The 20,201-nt window shown below is 34.5% G+C and overlaps 1 pseudogene; it reads left to right on the forward strand.

The window, feature by feature from the left end:
* Positions 1-16,270: 16,270 nt before the first annotated feature.
* On the forward strand, positions 16,271-20,103 carry LOC140512217 (TBC1 domain family member 1 pseudogene; annotated as a pseudogene).
* Positions 20,104-20,201: the final 98 nt, after the last annotated feature.

Consider the following 20,201-nt stretch of genomic DNA (forward strand, 5'->3'; position numbering starts at 1 on the left):
TCCCCACCTACCCCCCACACCCCCCCTCCCTCCCCACGACTGCATACAATTCTGTGTGGATTCTACACATACTTTCCTATTGAGTATATTTTCACTATAGTCATGCTATGTAGTCAGACTAAGATAAATGAAAGAAATCGTATAACAAATCAGAACATGATACACAAACACATACACATACACAAACATGATCTGCTACAATATGTGAGTGACTTCCATATTTCTCTCTCTGAGTGTGGCAGGCATTTTGCCTTGATATCCTCCATTGGGATTTTTTTTTATTTTATTTTGGTAAGAAGTTCTTGTGTTATTACAAAAATCTAAGTCTACCAGAAAAAACTCTCACACACTGTGGTTGTTGCTGTGCATAAAGTTCTCCTGGTTCTGCTCCTTTCACTCAGCATCAGGTCATATAAGTCCTTCCAGGCCTCTCTGAAGTCTTCTTGTTCATCATTTCTTATGGCACAATAGTACTCCATTACATTCATATACCATAATTTATTCAGCCATTCCCCAATTGATGGACATCTCCTTGACTTCCAGTTTTTGGCAACTACATAGAGTGCTGCTATAAATATTTTTGTACATGTGGGACCCTTTCCCATTTTTATGATCTCTTGGGGATATAGTCCTAGTAGCGATATTGCTGGGTCAAAGGGTATGCACATTTTTGTAGCCCTTTGGGCATAGTTCCAAATTGCTCTCCAGAATAGTTGGATGCGCTCGCAGCTCCACCAACAATGAATTAGTGTTCCAACTTTCCCACATCCTCTCCAGCATTTATCATTTTCTTGTTCTGTCATGTTTGCCAATCTTATAGGTGTGATGTGGTACCTCAGAGTTGTTTTGATTTGCATCTCTCTACCAATAGTGATTTAGAGCATTTTTTCATATGATTATAGATAGCCTTAACCTCTTCCTCTGAAAATTGCCTGTTCATATCCTTTGACCATTTATCAATTGGGGAATCTTTTCAACTTTTAAAAGATTTTGAATTCCTAAAGTTTTCCCCCTGCCTCAGTCCCCTACTGACGCCTCAAGATGAAGAGCAGTTGGATATAGGCTATAAGTGTAAAATCATTTTAAACATTACCACATTAGTCAGACTGTGACGAAGAACCCTTACAAAAGAAGAAACAAATTAAAATGCAAAAGAAAAAAAAAGAGAAAAATACTATTCTTCAATCTGCATGCAAACTCCATGGGTCTTTTTCTGGAGATAGCATTTTCCATCATGAGTTTTTTGGAATTCCTGGATCGTTTTATTTTGGGAATAGTTAAGTCTATCAAAACTAATCACTTCACAATGTTACTGGATACTGTGTACAATGTTCTCCAAGTTCTGCTCACTTCACACAGCATCAGTTCACATAAGTGTCTCCAGGTTTTTCTGAAGTCTGCCTGTTCACTATTTCTATGCCACAATAGCAATCTATTATATTCATATACCATAATTTGTTCAGTCTTTCCACAATTGATGAATATCCCCTCAATTTTCAGTTCATGGCCCCCACAAAAATAGTCACCGTAAATAATTTTTTACATGTAAATCATTTTCCCTTTTTCATCATTTCATTGGGATACAGATCTAGGAGTGGTATTGCTGGATTAAGGTTATGCACAGTTTGGTAGTCCTTTGGACATATTTCCGAATTTGTCTCCAAAATGGGTTGATCATTTCCCAACTCCACCAACAATGGATGAGTGTTCCAATTTTTCCATAACATCTACAACATTTGTCATATTCCTCGTTTGAGGGCTCATATTAGCCAATAAGAGAGCTGTGAGGCTGTACTTCAGAGTTATTTAATTTGCATTTCGTAGTGATTTATAGTATTGTTTCATGTAACTTCAGACATTTTTAATTTCATCATCTAAAACCTGCCTGTTAATATCCTTTTACCATTATCATTTGGGGAACAATTTGAATTCTTTAAAAAATGATTCAGTTGTATATATTTTAGAAATGAGGCCTTGATTAGAAGCACTGGCAGTAAAAATTATTACCCAGATTTATGCTATCCTCATAATATTGGCTTTGTGCATTTTTTTTATTTCATGCAATCAAAACTATTGATTTTGTATTTCACAATGTCTTCCACCCATTCTTTACCCATAAATTCATCACTTCTTGGATCTAATGCATAAACTAATCCTTGCTGTCCTAATTTGCTTATGATATTGCCATTTACGTCTAAATCCTGTATCCATTTTGACCTCATCTTGGTATATGGTGTGACATATTAGTCTATACCTAGTTTCCGTCATAATATTTTCCGGTTTTCCCTGCAGTTTGTGTCAAATACTGAGTTCTTATCCAAGAATCTGAGTCTTTGGGTTTCTCAAACAACAGATTAGATTATTATAGTTATTGACTACTGTTTCTTGTATACATGTTCTGTTCCATTGATCTACCACTCTTTTCCTTAACGAGTTTCAAATCAAATGCTTGTTGTTTTATAATAGATCTTGTAAAGCTATGCCATATTTCTTTGCATTTTTTTCAATAATTTCCTTGATATTATTGACCATATTTTGATTTCAGGAGAATTTCTTTACAATCATTTCTAGCTCTATAAAATAACTTCTGATAGCTGGGTTGCTGTGGCACTGAATAAGGAATCACGTAAATTTTCAATTTTATTCTATTGTCCTGGCCTGGTTAAGAGCAATTGAAGCATTTTCCAGGTGTTTACATCTGATTTTATTTGTGTGAAAAGTGATTTTTAATAGAGTAAGTATAGTTATTGGATGTGTCTTGGAAGGCAGACTCCCAAATATTTTGTTTTCTACAACTATTTTAAAAGGAATTTCTCTTATCTTTTGCTGCTATACTTTGTTAGTAATATATGGAAATAGCAATGATTTTTGTGGGTTAATTTTATACCCTGCAATTTTGTTAACATACTTAACAATTTCAAGTAAATTTTAATTGAATTATATTATTTGTTTTCAGAGTTCAATAATCACATCCATATATCTTAGATTCGTTTCCACTCTCTCCCCTTCATTGTCCCCTCACTATGCATTCCCTCCCTGCGACGGCATACAATAGGTTCTACACGTACATTCCTATTAAATGCATGTTGCATAGAAGAATTAAAATGAAAGGGAACAACCATAAAACAAAACAAAACATAATACAAAAAAAATGATCTGTTTCTATCTGCCATCCGTTTCCATGGTTCTTTCTCTGAATATGGAAGGCAGTTTGTCTCAAGAGTCCACTGGAAGTTTTTTTTAAGACTATGCATTTTAATGAAGTACTAAGTCTAGGAGAAAAATTCCTCCCACACTGTGATTGTTGCTGTACACAAAGTTCCCCTGGTTCTGCTCCTTTCACTCAGCATCAACTCATGTAAGTTTTTCAAGGCTTCTCTGCAGGCTTCCTGTACATCCTTTCTCAAAGCACAATAGTATTACATTACATTCATATACAAAAACTTGTTCAGCCATTCCCCAATTGATGGACATCACCTGGACTTCCAGTTTTTGGTCACCACAAAGAGAACTACTATAAATATTGCTGTGCATGGGGAATAATTTCCCATTTCTGCGATCTCTTTGGGATAGAGTCCCAGAGGCTATATTTCTGGGTCCAATGGTATAGACATTTTTGTAGCCCTTTGGGCATAGTTCCAAATTGTTCTCCAGAACGATTGAATCAGCTCACAGTTCCACCAAAAATGAATTAGCTTTCCAACTCTCCTACACCTTCCCCAGCATTTATAATCTTATTGTTTGGTCACGTTAGCCAATCTAATAGGTGTGATGTGGTACCTCAGAGTTGTTTTGATTTGCATCTCTGTAATAAATAGTGATTTAGAGCATTTTTTTATGTGATTATAGATAGCTTTAATTTCTTCCTCTGAAAATTCCCTGTTCATATCCTTTGACAATTTATCAACTAGGCAAATGACATGCATTCTTGTACATTTGACTCAGTTCTCTATATATTTAGAAATGAGATCTTTATCACATATAGTAGCCTGAAAATTTTTTCCTAGTTTTCTGATTCCCTTCTAATTTTGGTTGCAGTGGATTTATTTGTGCAAAAACTTTTAAATGTAATATAATGAAAACAATCCATTTTGCACTTCATAATGTTCACTGTCCCTTGTTTGGTCATAAATTATCCCATCCTCCATAAATCTTTCAAATGCACTATTTCTTGTAATTTGTTTATAATATCAATCTTTATAACCAGATTGTGTATCCATTTGGACTTTAGTCTTGTGTGTAGTGTCAGGCATTGGTTTATGCCCAGTTTCTGTCATACTGTTATCTAATTTTCCCAGCAATTTTTGTAAAACAGGGAGTTCTTATATCAAAAGCTGGGGTCCTTGCATATATGAAACAGTAGATTGCTAAGTCCATTGACTACTGTGTCTTAAGTACCTAACCTATTCTATTGGTCTACAATGCTGTTTCTTAGCTGGCGATCAGTGGTTTTCATGGTTGCTGCTTTATAACACAATTTGAGATCTGGTAGGGCTAGACCACCTTCCTTAGCATTGCTTTTCATAAGTTCCCTTAATATTGTGGCCCCTTTGTTCTTCCAGATGATAATTGATGTTATTTTTTAGCTCTAAAAATAATTATGTGATAGGTTGATTGGTATGACACTGAACAAGAAAATTAATTTAGGTAGAACTGTCATTTCTATTATATTGTCTCGGGCAACCCATGAGCAACTGATGTTTATCCACTTATTTAGATCTTACTTCATTTGCTTGACAAGTGTTTTGTAGTTGTGTTCATATACTCTTTGAGCTTGTTTTGGCAGGTAGACTCCCAGATATTTTATATTGTCTAACATAGCTTTAAACGGTATTTCTCTTTCTGTCTCTTGCTGTTGAACTTAATTACCAATATATGGCAATGCAGATGATTTATCTGGGTTGACATTGCAACCAACAACTTTGCCAAAGGTCTTTATTATTTCAAGTAATTTTTTTTTACTTGATTCTCTGGGATTCTGTAAATGTATCATCATATCATCTGCAAAGTGATAACTTAGTTTCTTCTTTGCCTATTCAAATTTCTTCAATTTCTTTTTCTTCTCTTATTGTTACAGCTAGCATTTCTAGCACCATATTGAATAATAGTGGTGATAATGGACATCCTTGTTTCACCTTTGATCTTATTGGAGATGCATCTAGCTTATCCCCGTTGCATATAATGTTTGCTGAAGGTTTTAGGTAGATATTGCCTATTTTTTTATGGAACGTTCCATTTATTCCTATGATGTCCAGTGTTTTCAATAGGAACGGATGTTGTATTTTGTCAAAAGCTTTTTCTGCATCCATTGAAATAATCATGTGGTTTCTGTTAGTTTTGTTGCTGATATGTCAATAACCTTCCCAGTTTTCCTAATATGGAACCATCCCTGCATTCCTGGTATAAATCCTATGTGATCAAAATATTTTATTCTCTTGATTAGCTGCTGAATTATTTTGCTAAAATCTTATTTAGAATTTTTGCATCTATATTCTTTAGAGAAATTGATATATAATTTTCTTTCTCTCTTTTGACTCTTCTTTGTTTACGTATCTAAACCATACTTGTATCGTAAAAAGAATTTGGGAGGACTCCTTCTTCCCTAGTTTTCCCAAATAATGTTTATAGTATTGGAATTAACTGTTCTTTAAATGTTTCATAGAATTCACTTGTGAATCCATTTGGCCCTAAAAATTTTTTTCCTAAGGAGTTCATGATGGCTTGTTCAATTTCTTTTTCTGAGGTGGGGCTATATATATATATATATATATATATATATATATATATATATATATATATATATATATATATATATATATATATATATATATATATATATATATATATGCAAATTCCTCTTCTGTTGGTCAGGGCAATTTGTATCTCTTAAAATGATCATCCATCTCATTTATATTGTCAAATTTATGAGCGTACAGTTTGGCAAATTATTTCTTATTGTTATTTTCATTTCCTCCTCTTAGGAGCTGACTTCAAAATTTTCATTTTTGATATGGGTCATTTGGTTTTCCTCTTTCTTTTTTCTAATCAAATTGGCCAAAGATTTATAAATTTTATTGGTTTTTTCATAAAGCTAACTTTTACATTTATTTATTAGTTCAATAGTTTTCTTAACATCAATTTTATTAATCTCTCCTTTGGTTTTCAGTTTTTCGACCTTTTTCAGCTCCTTGCCCAATTTATTTATCTCTTCTTTCTGTATTTTATGCATGTATACATTCAAAGATATAAAACTCCCCCTAAGAACTACTTTTGCAGTATCCCATAAAATTTCATAAGTTGTCTAATTATTGTCTTTCTCTTAAACGAAGTTCTTGATTGTTTCTATAATTTGTTGTTTAAGGCACTCATTTTTAATAATTATATTGGTTAGTTTTCAATTAGTTTTTGGTTTGTTTCCATGGTCTTTGATTATATGTAAGTTTTATCGCATTGTGATCTGAGAAGCACGCATTGACTATCTGTCTTTTTGCACTGGATAGCGAGGTTTTTATGGCCCAGTATATGGTCAATTTTTATATATATGCCATGTACCATTGAGGAAAAGCTGTATTCCTTTCTATTCCCATTCAGTTTTTTCCAGATATCTATCATATCTATCTTATCCAGAGTTCTATTCACCTCCTCACCTTCTTTCTTGTTCATTTTGAGGTTACATTTATCAAGTTCAGAGAGGGGGAGGTGGAGGACCTCACTAGTATAGTTTGGCTGTCTGTTTCTTCCTGTAACTTCCTTAATTTCACCTGTAAGTATTTGGATCTTATACCACTAGAAGGATATATGTTGAGTAACTATATTGCTTCATTTTCTATGGTGCCTTTTAGCAGTATATAGTTTTCTTCCTTATCTCTTTTGATTAGACCTATTTCTTCTTTTGCTTTGTCCGAGATTAGGCTTGCTACATCTACTCTTTTTACACCAGCTAATGCACAATAAATTCTGCTCCAACCTTTTACCTTTACTCTATGTGTATCTCCACTTTTTCAAATGTGTTTCTTGTAAACAACATATTGTTGGATTATGGTTATTAATCCATTCTGTTATCTGTCTCCTTTTTATGGGAGAGTTCATCTAATTCACATTCACAGTCATGATTACTATATCTTTGTTTCCCTCTATCCTCGTTCCCCTTGTCTATGGTTTTAGTTCTCCCTTCTCCCTTCCCCTCCCCAATAGAGTTTTAACTCTTGACCACCGCCTCCCTCAGTCTTCTCTCCCTTCTTTCAACCCCCCTCCTTTTTAATCCCCTTTTCTCTTACTACTTCTTCCCTCCTTTTTAGCTTCCCCCCCTTTCCTTCCCCTTTCCCTCCTATTGCCTATAGAGCTAGTTTTATTTCTATACTTCATTTAGTTTTTTGTACCCTCCTTGAATCCATTCAGATGAGAATACCTCTCAAGTAATATTCATCTCCCTTCCGTCTTTCCCTCTACTGTAATATATTTTTATGCCTCTTCCTGTGATGGAATTTATTTTTTTTTCTGCATCTTCCTTTTCGCATCTCCCATTACAATCCTTTGGCACCCTTAAATCACATTTGTTATCATTACAGCATTCCCACTCCCTCCCACCCACTCCCTCTATCTATGTATATAGGTTTGCATTTCATAACAAATATACAGTTCTCAAGTATCATCTTCAACAAGTATCATCTTCCCTCATAGAAATGTAAACAGTTTGTCTTATTGTGTAACAGGTTTTTTTCCCCCTGTTTACCTTCTTATGCTTCTCTTGAGACCTGCGTTTGAATATTAAATTTTCTGTTGAGTTCTGGCCTTTTCATCAAGAAGGTCAGAAAATCTCTCATTTCCTTGAATGTCCGTCTCCCTGCATGAAATGTTATGCTCAACTTTTCAGGGGAATGAATCTTTGGTTGTAGTCCCAACTCCTTTGCCTTATGGAATATAGTATTCTAATTCTTTTGATCTTTTAATGTAAATCCTGCTACATCCTGTTTTACTCTGACTGTTTCACCTCGATATTTGAATAGTTTCTTTCTGGATGCCAGCAATATATTCTCCTTCACTTGATAGTTTGGCAACGATGTTCCTTGATCTTTTTACTTGAGGTTCCCCTTCAGGAGGTGATTGTTGGATTCTTTCGATTACTCTTTTCCCCTGTGGTTGTAGGAATTCTGGGGATATTCTTAGATAATTTCTTGGATGATATTGTGCAAACTCTTATTCATCATGGATTTCTGGTCGAGCAAAATTCCTTACATTTCCTCTCCTGTATCTATTTTCCAGGTCAGTTGCTTTACGAATGAGACAGCTTGCACTTTCTTCTATCTTTTCTATCTTTAAGTTCTGTTTGTCCTATTCTTGATGTATCATAACTTAACTTCTACTTGCCATATTCTATTTTTTATCGAATTGTCTTTTGCATCTCATTTTCCATCTGTTCACCTGTTCCTTTTAAGAAGCTATTTTCACCAGTTATTTTTTTTACTTCCTTTTCCATTTTTCCGATGTTCTTGTTTATGGAGCTGTTCTCTTCAGTGAATTCTTTTTTTTTTCATATTTTTGAAGTCATTGGTCAATTTGTCTTCTATTTCTCTACTTTGGGTTTAAAATCTTTCCACATCTCTGCGAAGAAGGCTCTTTGTTCTTACAACCAGTTCACATTCCCTTCTGAAGTTTCAGATCTGAGTACCGTCTCAGTACTAACCTCTTTGGTATTTGTGTTTTGGTTCTTGTCCCCACAGAAATATTCTGTGGTCTTTTCTTTTCCGCTTTCCTTTTTACTCATGACAATAACCCTTTTGCTGGGTTTTAAGGCAGATCTCTGCATCCGGAGCTCTGTCCTATAGTTCTTTTGCCTAAAACTTCAGGCTTTGTGTGTTGTGGCCTTTGGTTCTTTCAGCTAGAAGTCAAAATGCTTCAGTTTACCTGGTACTGAGCTGGCTGGTGTTTGAAAGCAGAGGCCAGGTGACGTCTTTTTGGGTTTCCCCTCAGTTACTCTGAAACTAGGTCGTTACGTGTGGGGGAGGGGTGGTCCAGCCACAAGTGTCCTCTGCTGAGCTAGATCATAGGCAAGCTAGCAGTTGGTGATCCCATCTGCATTAGTGTCTTCCTGATTCCCCTCCGTTGCTGAGGCACGCCTTGGGTCCTGGTGTTGGCAGTTGCTGGCTTCATCCCACTGTGCTCAGGACCTTTTTCTGGTTTTTGAGATGGGGCTGTCTGGTACAGCTCTGATTCAGCAGTGGTCCCCTTCAGCCACAACAAGAAGTATCTTCCTTAGTGATCTTCCTTGTCTCATGAGCTAAGAGTCTGTTTACCCCTTCTGGTGCTCCCACTGTTCCAGGGTTTTTCCCCTGGAGATCGTCTCTCAGCTCATCAAGATCAACAAGGGAAGGAAGATAACAATTACTGATTACATCTTGGCTCCCCTTTTTCCAATAATTTTTAGTTGATTCTGTAGCATTCTCTAAGTATACTGTCAAATCATCTGGCAGAAATAATAGCTTTATTTCTTCTTTGCACAATGTAACTCCTTTAATTTCCTTTTTTTCTATTTTATTAATGCTAGCATTTCTACTACAATAATGGATAACAGTGCTGATACTCCTGGAACATTCTTGTTTCACACCTATCTTATTGGGAAAACTACTAGCTTATTTCCGTTGGAGAAAATGTTTGCTGATGGTTTTAAATAGATGCGAAAATAACATGGCATTTTAAATAGATGGCGTTTTAAAGAAAGCATCATTTATTCCTGTACTCTCTAGCATTTTTAATAGAAATGGGTGTGATACTTTTTCAAATGATTTTTCTTCATCTATTTACATAACTATATGATTTCGGTTAGCTTTTCTAGGCTTGTCTGAATTCCTTGCATAAATTCCACGAGAACATAGTGTATTATTCTCATTATGTTTATGCAAAATATTGGCTATTATTGTTTAATTAGTTAATTAGTTAATTTTTAGTATTCAACATTCACTTCGATTCGTTGTAAATTTCCTTCCTATCTCCCCCCCTCCCGAAGACCACATGCAATCTGATTTTTGCAATTTTTTTACCTAATATCTTTGCACCAATATTTTTAGAGAAATTGATCTATAATTTTCTTTCTCTGTTTTGGCTCTTCCTGGTTTGGGTATCAGCACCGTATCTTTGTCATAAAAAAATTGGGGAGGACTCCTCTTCATTTATTTTTTGAGTAACTTATGTGATATTAGAATTAATTTTTCTTCAAAATTTTGACAGATGTTGATTTTACATTCATCTGGTCCTGGCGATTTTTCTGAGGTAGCACATTGTTGGCTTCTTCAATTTCTTTTTCTCACATGTTATTTCTTCCTTATTTTGTTTCTTCCTCTGCTAATCTAGTAAATTTATAGTTCCAAAAATATTCATCGATTTAACTTAGATTGTCAGATTTATTTTCATACAATATAGCAAAATAGCTCCTCATTATTTTTTAAAACTCCCTCTGCATTTTTGAGAGAATTCAGCCTTTTCATTTTTGTTACTGACAATTTGCTTTTATTATTTCTTTTTATGAATTAAATTAACAAAAAAGTTTTTCTATTTTCTTGTTCTTCCCATAAAATCAGTTGATAATTCTATTTATTAGTTCAACAACTTCCTTAAATTCAGTTTCTTAATTTCAATTTTCTTTGGTTTTCAGAATTTCTATTTTGGTATTTCTTTGGGGATTTTCAATACGTTATTTTTGTAACCTTTTTAGTTGCTTGCCCAATTAATTAACTACCTTTTCTACTTCATTCATACGAACATTAAGAGATATAAAATTTCCCCTAAGAATAAGTTTTGCTGCATCCCACAAGTTTTTATATTGTCTCATTATTATCACTCTCTTTGGACGAAATGATTGAATGTTTCTGTGATTTGTTGTTTAACCCACTTACTCTTTGTGATTAAATTATTTAGTTTGCAATGAATTTTTAGTGTACCTTTCCATGGCCTTCTATTACATGAACTTTTTGTTGCATCACAATCTGAAAAGGATGCATTTCATAATACCACCTTTATGCAATGGATTATGAAATTTTTGTGCCCTAGAACATGAAAACTTTTTGTGTGGATGCCTTGTACTACGGGGAATGCAAGGTTTATTTCTTTTGTCCTCATTCAATTTTCTCTAGATGTCTACCATATCTAACTTTTCTTAAAAAACATCACCTCCCTAACTCCTTTCTTTTATTTAGTGGTTAGATTTATCTAGTTCTGAGAGGAGGAGTTTGATGTCCTCCATTTGTTCACTTTTGCTACTTCTTTCTGTAACTCATTTAACCTCTCTAAGAAATTGGATGCTATATAATTTGTTGCATATATGTTTACTACCCTTATTCCTTCATTTTATTGTGTCTTTTTAACCAGATTTAGTTTCCTTCTGCTTCCCTTTCAATTACATCTATTTTTGCTTTTCTTAGTCTAACATCAGAATTAATAGCCCTAACTGTTTTTCATTTCACTTGAAGCATTATATATTCTACTCCAGCCTTTTACCTTTATCCTGTGTGTACATCTCTGCTTCAAATGAGTTTCTTGTAACCAGAATATTGAAGGATTGTGGTTTATAATCCGCTCTACTATCCTCTTCCATTTAAAGAGAGAATTAATCCAATTTACCTTCACAGATAAGATTACTCACTATTTCTCTCCAACTTACTTTCCCCACCTCTGCTTTCTCCCTCTCCCTCCTCACTAGTGTATTTCTTATGACCACTGCCTACCTCTGTCTGCCCTCCCATCTATCAGTACCCCCTTCCTTTTTTCTCCTTTCCCCTCCTACTTCCTGTAGGAGAAGATAGATTTCTGCACTCAACTTAGTGTTTGTTGTTCCTTCCCTGAGTAAAATCTGAGAGTACTGTTCCAACAATATTCACCTCCCTCTTTTATTCCCCTGTACTCTGATAGGTCTTTGTGCTTCCTTATGTGATGCAATTTCCCTTTTTATGTCTCCTGCTTTCCTCTCCTTCCAGTAAACTGATATTCACCCCATAATTAATTAATTTTAGAACTTCATATCGAAATGAACTTATACCCATGTCCTTTATATATCTAAAGCCTTTCTAAACACCATAAAAAAGACACAGTTCACAAGAGTTGCAAGTATCACCTTCCCTTGTAGGGATGAAAACAGTTTAACTTTATTGAATGCCATTTTTTTAAATTTCCTCTTTCCCTTTTCATGCTTTTCTTCCATCTTGAATTGGAAGATCAATTTTTATTTACTCTTTTTTTCAAATCAGGAAAGTTTGAAGGTGCCCTACCTCATTTGCTCCAGAAAGATTGTCCTCAGTTTTGCTGAGCAGTTCGTTCTTCATTGAAATCCAAGATCCTTTGCCTTCCAAAATTCCATATTCCTCTAATCCTTTTACATATACATTGCTAGATCTTGGGTAACCCTGACAGCAGTTCCACAATATTTGACTTTTTTTCTGGCTGCTTGTAGTATCTGCTCCTTGACCTAACAATTCTGAAATCTGGCAACAATATTCCTTGGATTTTCATTTGGGTATCTCTTTCAGGAGATGATTAGGAATTCTTTTAATGACTGTTCCAGGATCTGGGATATCGGAACAATTTTCCTCTATAATTTATTTAAGATACTGTACAGGAATTTTTATTTTATCATGGCTTTCAAGTAGACCAATAATTCTTAAATTATATTTCTTCAATATATTTTCGATGTCAGTTGTTTTTCCAGTAAAGTATTTTACATTTTCTTATATTTTTTTCATTCTTTTGATTTGACTGATTCTTTATTTCTCTTGATTGTCCTACAGGCAAGAGGGAAACACTACATCTTTTTGATCAGTTTTCAGAAATGTGCTTTTGTAATATTAACGTGATAACTTTATGAACTATGAATCATAGAAGGAAAGAATGAGAGCAGGCAAAATAATTAGCAATCTCTTCCATTAGTCTAGGAAAGAAATTATGGACTGAGAGAAAACACTAGGTGTTGATCTTCTGAGTTTAAAGAAGGTAATGGACACACACACACACATATATATGTACACACCGATACACATATATATATATACACATATACATACATGTATATATCTATCTAGATTATATATATGATATATGTATTACATATTCTCTCTCTCTCTCTCTCTCTATATATATATATATACATATGCATGTACAGATAGAGAGATTATCGACAAAATTACTAACAGATTAAATATAGATGGGAGAGTATGATTGCAGATGTGAAGATAAATGAATTGAATGAAGCTCAAAGAAAGCTACATTGTGGTGGATTATATCCTAGACATGGAGTCAGGAAAACTTGATTTCAATCCATCTACAGACATATGCTAATTGTGAAATCCTAGAGTAAGTGACAATCTGTGCCTTCCTCAATTTCTTCTTTTGTAAAATTTGCACAATAATGGCACCTCCATCACAGGACTGTTTTGAGGATCGAAGAAATATTTGTGAAGTGCTTTGTACTTAGAAGCCAGTTAATAAAAACTTGTCTTCTTGCAATTCCTTCCTAAAGTGAACTTATTGATTAAAAGGACAGTAATCTGCACTATAGAACTAACTAGTGCAGATTGAGGAGGAAAAGACCATGAATCCAACCTATATGTAAATATCAGTCTCCAAAATAATGTACAACAAAATTTGTTGTACAGGCTTCTCCTGAAGACCTACAGTGAGAAAAAAACTCCCACCTACTAACATAATCAGTTCCATTTTTTTATTGTTTAAATCCTTGGGGATTTGTTACTTAAACTAAGCCAAATAATGTTTGCAACTTTCCTAGCTTCAAAAGTTGTTTTTTGAACTCAAACAGAAAAATTCTAATCTACCTCCCCCTTGATTAAATGCATGAAAACGGTAAACATGCGTCACACCTCAAATCATAGGATCATAGACTTAAAAATGAAAAGAAACTTAAATACCATTAGTTCATCTTCTTCACTTTATAGAGGAGGAAACTAAGACACAGAGAGGTGAGGCGATTATGTAGAAAATGTCTGAAGTGAAATTTGAAATCTGCAATCGAGTACAGTCATTTTATTAACATATTCCTGTAATCATTTTACTAAAATTTTATTTAATTTTTTTCTAACAATGAGTATTACAGATCTTAATAGTTTTCCTTCCTTCTTAGATTTGTCTCACAGGCGATTGATAAGATGCCTTCTTTTTTTATTTCAGAAAAAAACAGTATTGGACATAACTGTTCTAAGAATGACATAATTCACATCTAAGTCTGGTGCTAGCTTCTGCCCTATTGAAATTCATTTGTTATTTGTCCAATTTATATTCTCTTTTTTTTTAGATTGGGCACTGCACTGTCTTTATTTCTTCTTCTGTTAATTTTGATTTAAACAAAGAAAAATAAACTTTTTTGGTTAATATTTTGCATTGTCAGTGTTCTATTTCTTGGCATATTTTTGAGCAAAATTATAATAATTTGCTTTATTATCTTTTCTGTTGCTGTGAATTTTCCAATACTTTTTTCTTTTGGTAATTTTGGCTTCTTTTCCCCTCAATTCTTAAGGCAATTAAGTAGTTCTTTAGATAGAGAATTGAGCATGGAATGAGAAAAATCTGAGTATATTCACTCTGAAATATCTACTAGCTTTTTGACCCTTTGCACGTGATCAAATAAAATACATAAAACATTTCCATGTTGGTCCTTTTGTACAAGAAGATGTGAACATTAACAAAAAAAGAATGAAAGGAGGAAAAAGAAAAATATATATGCTTCAGTGTTTATTTAGATGATATCATTTCTTTCTATGTACATAGATTGAATATTTCATCATGATTCCTTGGGAATTTTCTTGGATTGTTATTTTTCTGAGTAAAGCTAAGTCGTTGATAATTTTTCAGCCTACAACCTTGCCATTACTTTTTGCAATGTTCTCCTGGTTCTGCTGAAATAAGTTCATGTCAGCCTTTAAGAGGTGTTCCCCCCCCCCCCCCGAAATCAGGCTGCTTATCTTTTCCTCTTTTTTTTCCTTAACGGTATCTTAATTTTTGTACCTAATCTATCTGACTGATCCACCACCCTATTTCTTAGCCATTAACAAATACTTTTGATGACTCACTGTTAAGAATATAGCTTTAGATCTGATGTGGCTAACCCAACTTTCTCTGTATTTTTTTTTTATTAATTGCCTTGATATTTTTATCCATTTGTTTTTCCAGATGAATTTTGCTATTGCTTTTTCCCCAAGCTACGTAAAATAATGTTTTGGTAGGTTGATTGGTATGACACTAAGTAAGTAAACTAATTTAGATGGAATTGTCATTTTATTATATTTGATCATCCTACCTGTGAGTAACTGATATTTTTTCCCAGTTATCAAAATCTGATCTTATTTGTGTGAAAAATGCTTTGTAATTCTGTTCATGGAGATGCTTGGATTGTTGTGGCAGCTAGGCTCCCAACATTTTATATTATTTATAGTTAAATAATTAATTTCTCTTTCAATCTCTTCTTCTGGGCTTTATAAGTAATATATAGAAATATTGATCATTTATATGGGTTTATTTTATATGGTGCAACTTTCCTAATGTTAATATTTTCAAGTAGTTTTTTAATTGATCATCTAGGATTCTCTAAATATACCATCTTAACATTAGCAAAGAGTAATAGCTTTGTTTCCACGTTGGTTTTTCTAAATACTTAAATTTCTTTTTCTTCTTGTATTACTAAAGATAACATTTCTAGTTCAATGTTGAATAACAGTGGTGATAATGGACATGCTTTCTTTATCCTTCATCTTATTGGGAGCACTTCTAGCTTATCCCCATTACAGATAGTGTTTGCTGATGATTTTAGATAGATACTACTTACCATTTTAATAAAAATTCCATTTATCCCAGTGTTCTCTACTGTTTTTAATAGGAATGGGTGCTGTTTATTGACAAACAATTATTCTGCATTTGTAGACATAGTCACATGATTCCTTTTACCTTTTTTTTAAAACCATCCCTGCATTCCTGGAATATATCCCAAGTGGTCAAAGTGTGTTATCTTCAAGATAATTTCTGTAATCTCTGCTAGTATTTATTTAAAATTTTATTCATTATGGAAATTGTTTTATAATTTTCTTTCTCTGTTTCTGTTATTCCTGGTTTAGCTATCAACAACATGCTTATGTCATAAAAAGAATTTGGTAAGATTCCTTCTCTTTTATAAAAGCATAATTAATATAGTCTCGAATAAATTGTTCTTTCAATATTTAATAGAATTCAGATGTAAATACTTTTGGCCCAAGATATTTCTTTTTAATTAAGGAGATCACTGATGGCTTATTCAATTTCTTTTTCCGAAACTTCAGTATTTAATTTTATTAAGTTTGAAGTAGTGTCCTGTGGAATAGTGACTGTGTCTCAAAAAAAGGCCCCTCCAGCACTAATAGATGCAAGTGTTGAAAATTTTAATCATGTTAGCTACAGCAGAAAAGCTGAGATGGACTCATTGTTCGAGAATGCTGAAGCTCTAAATACTAAGGTGGGGTTTTCCTTAACTGATAAGTTCTGATTGGTTTTCCAACCAACAGGCAACGTGGAACAGGACAGAAAAAACAATTGGGAAATCTTTCTCTCAAGCTGGACTGTGTTCTTTGGATTTTAGGAAGGAATTTAAAAATGCAAGCCACAGAAGTAGTAAGGTTGTTGTTTTTTTGGTGGCTCTTTTGAGGAAAATGACATTCAAACATCATTGGACGTAATATCGTACAATCAACAGACATTGAAGAGAATGGGACTGTTATCCACCATACGGCAGTCAGAAGTTTACTTCATCAGTCCTGACACCAAAAAAAATATCATTGGAGAAAAACTTTAGGTAGATTTTCTTTTGCTCTCAGGGAATTCAACACATGGGTCCTTTTGGTTTTATCTGCAGTGAGGCTTATGAAAATGGAAGTGTTCATTGAGTTTGCTACATTTTTCAGTGCACAATGAAGCTTTGGGTGATGAAATTATGATGACTCCAAAACAGGCTTTCAGTTTTGCAGCAGTGCAGCAGACCTCCAAAATTCCAGTGCAGCAGTGTGAAGGATGCCCTACACAATGCCTACACATACGCTGTGAAAGGATAGAAGGTATGTCTTCTTCCAAAACTAAGCTGGTGTGCCAGAAACATCTCACAACACTAAATAACCAAGAGAAAGCAACTATTTTTGAGAAATGTTCAGAAAACAAGGCCAAGAAATGAACAAAAGTAGAACGAATTGGTTATTTCTTTCCTGAGATGTTTATATGAAGAAAAACAAAAAAAAAGGACCACATTCATATTGGGTAAGGAAAGCAGACATCACAGATTCAGCAGAGATGATCCAAAATGAATTACCAATCAGTGCCACTCGGTTTACACTGGATATGCTGAAAAATAAAGCAAAGAGATCATTAATAGAGTCTCTAGAAAGTATATTATCCTGGGGTAGTAAACCCATAGAGTGGCCAGAACACTCTGAGAGTGTGGATCTGGACAGCTCTATGTCAATTACATTAAGTAACACCAGTAAAGAGATATCTGGGAGTGATAAAGAAACTTCATTCCTCCAAGAAGGTTCTTTCAGGCACGTGGGATCCTTGGTTGTCGCCTCCAGTGGCTCAGACAACCAATTGACTGAGAAGCCTGTTCAGCTGTTACCTGGACAGGAATTTAGAAGGGATCTTGAATCAAAGACACACCACCATGAGAGTAACATTGAGAGCCCTTTGAATACCCAGCGGCATTCATGGAAGCAACAGATCTTCCTTCAAGTGGAGACTTTACACAAAGGGCTCTTTTCTCCTAGGAGATATGAAGATTATTTAAAACTGGGAGATCTTCCCCCTCATTCCCCATTGGAGTCAGTTTGTCAGGATGGCCTCTTTGAGCATGTAATAAAGGAGAATAAACAAACATCCCAAAAACTCCAGCAGTTATGGAAAAAGAAAACTGCAGCAAATTCTTCTACTCAGAATGGAGAAAGAAAATCAGAAACTGCAAGTTTCTGAAAATGATTTGCTAAATACACACTGGAAGTTTGATTATGAAGAAATCACTCCTTGTCTCAAAGATGTAACTTTTGTATGGAAAAGGTTAAGTACACCAGGAAGGTCAAAGATAAACTTTGACATGGAAAAATGCGTTCTGCTGTTCAGCAAGGAGTACAAATGGTGAAATATGGAAATTCCTAACAAAGCAATATCACATAAAACACCAATTTCCAAGTGGTAAATAGCAGCCAAAGGATATTTCATATAAAGAACTCTTAAAACAGCTCACCTTTCACCAGCATTCAATTCTTATTGAACTAGAACATATGTTTCCAACACATCCACACTTTTCTGCACAGCTGGGAGCCGGGCAACTGTCACTCAATAATATTCCTAGGGCCTATTCACTTCTGGACTAGGAATTCGGACATTGTCAAGGTCTGAGCTTTGTGGCAGGGACTTTGCTCCCTCATATAAGTGAGAACATTCTGCTCCAACCTTTTATCTTTAACCTGCTTTTATCCCCTCCTTTCAAATGTGTTTCTTTTAAACAACATATTTTTGGATTATGGCTTTTAACTCATTCTGCTATCAGTTGCGATTTTATGGGAGAATTCATCCCGTTCACATTCACACTTATGATTGCTATCTCTGTCTTTCTATCCTTTTTCCCACCATTTGTGTTTATCTCCCTTCTCTCTTCCTCTCGACAATAGAATTTTAATTATTTAGCACTACCTCCTGCAGTCTTCTCTTCCTTCTTTCAGCCTCCCTCCCTTTTACTGCCTTTTACCCTTACTACTTCTTTCCTCCCTTTTAGCCTCCCTCCCCTTTCCTTCCCCCTTCCCTTCCTACTGCCTACAGAGCTAGTTAGATGTACATACTTAATTAAGTTTATTGGTCTTTCCTTGAACCAAATCAGATGAGAGTAACTCTAAAACGATGCTCATCTCTCACCCCCACTGCTTTCCCTCCACTGTAATATAATTTTGCACTCCTTCCTGTGATGTAATTTACCATTTTCAACTTCTGCCTTTTCACATCTCCTATTATAATCTCTTCACATGCTTAAATCAAATGTTTATCGTAACATAAGTTATTTTATATCTATTCCCTCTATCTCTGTATATGCCTTATATATTTCATAATAGACATACAATTCTCAAGATTAACGAGGATCATTTTCCCTTCTAGGGAGGTAAACAGCTTGCCCAAATTGAGTAACAAGTTTTCTTTTCTCCCGTTTACCTTTTTATGCTTCTCTTGAGACCTGTGTTTGAAGATCGAATTTTCTAGTGAGTCCTGGCCTTTTTATCAGGAAGATCTGGAAATCTCTTGTTTCACTGAATGTCCATCTCCTTGCCTGAAATGTTATGCTGAACTTTGATGGGTAATTTATCCTTGGTTTTAGTCCCAGATCCTTTGCCTTGCAAAATATCATATTCCAGTTTCTTCAGTCTTTTAACGTATTATCTGCAGGGACCTGTGTGATTCTGACTGTAGTTCCTCGATATTTGAATGGCTTCTTTCGGGGTGCCTGTAGTATTTTCTCCTTGACTTGATAGTTCTGGAATTTGGCAACAATATTTCTTGGTGTTTTTGGTTTGGGATCCCTTTCATGAGGTGAGCAGTGGATTCTTTCAATGACTATTTTTCACTGTGGATCTAGCACTTCTGGGCAGTTTTCCTTGACGATTTCTTGGAAGATATTGTCCAGAAGCTTTTTTTCATCATGGCTTTCTGGTAGGCCAATATTCTCTGCTGGATCGATTTTCTGGATCAGTGGTTTTTCCAATTAGATATTTTACATTTTCTCCCATCTTTTCATTCTTTAGATTTTATCTGACCGATCCTTGATGTCTCATTGATTCATTATCTTTTACTTGTCCAATTCTAATTTTCATCAAGTTGTTTTTTTCAGTTATTTTTTGCATCTCTTTTTCCATCTGTCCAATTATTCCTTTTAAGGAATTATTTTCTCCAGTTATGTTTTGTGCTTCCTTTTCCATTTGTCCAATTCTGCTTTCTAAAGAACATTTCTCTTCAGTAAATTCTTTTTCTTACTTTTAAGTTCATTGGCCATTTTTTCTTCTGTTTCCTTCTTCAGCTGTACCAGGAGTCCTCTTTGTGCATGGGAACAGTTCATAGTCCATTTTGAAGTTTCAGATGGGAGTACAGTCTCAGTCCTGACCTCTTTGGTGTTCGTGTTTTGGTCCTTGTACTCATAGAAAGATTGTATAGTCTTT

This window comes from Notamacropus eugenii, chromosome 6, assembly GCF_028372415.1.
Source record: "Notamacropus eugenii isolate mMacEug1 chromosome 6, mMacEug1.pri_v2, whole genome shotgun sequence".
Classification (NCBI taxonomy): Eukaryota; Metazoa; Chordata; class Mammalia; order Diprotodontia; family Macropodidae; genus Notamacropus; species Notamacropus eugenii.